The following is a 2961-nucleotide window of genomic DNA, read 5'->3' on the forward strand; positions in this document are numbered from 1 at the left end:
CGAGCTGGAGCCTTGCCGTCTCTGAGCAGCTCCAGCGCTGCCTAATTTGACCGTTCGATCGGAGTTCGCGAGTGATTGACAGCTTCCTCCATTGAATGAACAGTCAATAGGAATGCTCTCTCTCTGAAATGACCTGTGATTGGCCAAAGTCTCCCGTCACGGGCTAGATATTTTAAAGCCTGAAAACAGAGCCATGAGGAGGTGCAGAAGTCTAGTTATCTCTCAGAACACTTGAATTACAATATGCTGAAAGGTTATTATACAATTTTTTGCCCATTGATGCCAAAAATATTCTGCCTGCTGGCGGTTTAACTGTATGTAGTTTTGTTGCCTAAACCTAGCAAAGTGTGTTGATGTGTTTTTTGTTTTGTTTCAATTTACATCGTTAACCACGTGCTTAAAACTGTTTAAAACCGCAACCGTAATCAAGGAGAAATTACGTTTCCTTTGAAACTTAATTGAGAATGCAGTTTAGTTGTATGGGAAGATCTTTTAGAAAATTGGTTATTGTTGGATTTTTGACTGTTAGATGGATAAAACTACACATTTGATGAAAACACATTGAGCACTTGGCCATTTTTCACTGTCTGATGTTTTATAGAAAAAATTATTAATTGAGAAAATAATGGTCAGATTAATAGATAATAAAGATAATTGTTAGTTACAGCCCCACATTGCAGTAATGGGACTTACCAATTACTGCCCACACTGGACCAAAACAGCATGTTGTATTCATTTTCCAATTTTTTATAATGGTGCTGTGAGCATTATGTTAATTTTCAGCACAGTCCCGGTTACACAGATTCTCTTGACAACCACTGCCTTTTAAGCATCCTCCTTTAGAACAATTTAGATAAGATGAAATAAGAGTTTATGGATCCCGAGGGGGAGAATTTCACATTACAGCAGCACAAGAAACAGTCTAAAGAGGTAGGAAACAGATAAAGATGAATCAGAGCTTAACAAACATGGAAAAGTGAGTACATCAGTGAAATGTGAGAATCCATAAATTGTGAGTAAGTAGGAGTGGAGAATTTTGTTTATTGATTGATCAATTAGGTTCTGCTGCACACATGTCAAAAGACTCAAGGGAGAGGAGGTGTGGAAGTAGGAGACGAAGAAGGCAGACAGAGTGACTTTTTTTCCTGTTTACATTCTCTACACTGTGGTAGTTGCCCTCAGGGCTACACAACATAATGAGACAGTAATCCGGTCTTCCTTAAAACCCTTGTGACCTCCTTTAACGTGACGGGTCGCAGTGTAGGGCAAGTACAGTACACTGGGCTAGTAAATGTTTAGCAATCTGTTCTTATCCCTCACAACAATCTTGTAACAGCGCTTTTTCTTTCATGAGAACAGAAGCTTTGAGGCTGAACTTTTCCTTCATTCATTTCAATGAATCATTTAATCCAGTGGTTCCCAACCTATTTTCCTCGACCCCCTATCTAAGAAAAGCTTATTATTATTATCTGCAACTGCAGAAATACTGGGTTGAAACAGAATGTGGCCTACTAACTAGCACTAAGTAGTTTTAGATACAGACTTTTGTATAAATTATCCAGTAAGTGTGTTATTATGATTTTAGTTATACATGTGCAAATCTAATTTTGACAACCTCAGAGCAGATAAATCCTGGCGCACTAGCTGTGATCTTTGGCGCCCCCCTAAAGGGGGCCCGGACCCCAGGTTGGGAACCACTGATTTAATCGTCCGTCCGCACATCCATCCATCCAAACCAGTGAGGCGAGGTGAGTTTATTTGTTTAGCGCCTTTCAACAACAAGATAATACAAAATGTTTTACATGATAGTGATTGACCCAGTAAATTATGGCTGTCAAAGTTAAAGCGATAATAACACATTAACGCAAATGGGTTTTAACTCCACATCATGTTTCTTTAACGCATTAACGCAACTTGTGATTTTATGATTGTAGCGGGCTCAGTTTTTAGTTAGAGTGAAGATATCGGTATCATATGAAACTAAAACACCTAATGAATCCATTCGTACCAACCATATCATACTAGTGACTACTGTCGTGAAGGAGGCTAAATAATGCTCAAAACTTGCGCTAAATTTTGGCAATGAAAAACTGCCATGGCCATTTTAAAAGGGGTCCCTTGACCTCTGACCTCAAGACATATGAATGAAAATGGGTTTTATGGGTACCTACAAGTCTCCCCTTTACAGACATGCCCACTTTATGATAATCACATGCTGTTTGAGGCAAGTCGTAGTCAAATCAGCACACTGACTTGCCTGTTGGGCTTGAATTTTTGCATGTTATGAATTGAGCATATTTGTTTATGCTAAATGCAGTACCTGTGGGGGTTTCTGGACAATAGTTGTCATTGTTTTGTTTATTGATTTCCAATAATAAATATATACATGTACATACATTTGCATAAAGCAAGCATATTAGCCCACTCCCATGTTAATAAGAGTAATAAATATTTGACAAACCTCCCTTTAAGATACATTTCAAAGAGATAAACAATGTGCGAATCATTCGCAATTAATCACAGCACTTATTAAAAAAAAGGAGGCAAACAGAGAGAGCGAGTAAGTAAGAGCGATGTTACATAACTACTGAACTACTGACATGAAGCATTGCATATGGGACATAGGGATAAACAAGCAGCCCAGATGCAAACCACAGCCCAGACACACTGCCTGAGGATACACTAGAATAAGTCATCACAAGTAAGTAACAACATGCTGTATGTATCTAGTGCAGTCTACTGTACCTGTTAGTAGCTCCATCTGCCTACGGAGGTTTAAAAGATGTCTTCCTGTAATAATAATAATACACTTTATTTATAAAGTAGCAGTTTTTAAAGTGCTTTACAACGTTGAGACTGAAACATTTCAGGACTGCAACAAGGCAAATCAAATTAGACAATTATAATTATACAAAAATAAAATTTAAAAAATACCCAACATTAATAGATTAAAAAAAACAA

At 37.8% G+C, this 2961-nt stretch overlaps 1 protein-coding gene across 1 annotated transcript in view; it reads left to right on the forward strand.

Annotated features, from left to right (window-relative positions):
- Positions 1-2961, forward strand: part of LOC119485503 (neuronal acetylcholine receptor subunit alpha-7-like) — a 52899-nt gene that overhangs the window by 11260 nt on the left and 38678 nt on the right. The gene's annotated exons all lie outside the window — the stretch shown is intronic.

The sequence above is a fragment of the Sebastes umbrosus genome, chromosome 3 (assembly GCF_015220745.1).
Source record: "Sebastes umbrosus isolate fSebUmb1 chromosome 3, fSebUmb1.pri, whole genome shotgun sequence".
NCBI lineage: Eukaryota > Metazoa > Chordata > Actinopteri > Perciformes > Sebastidae > Sebastes > Sebastes umbrosus.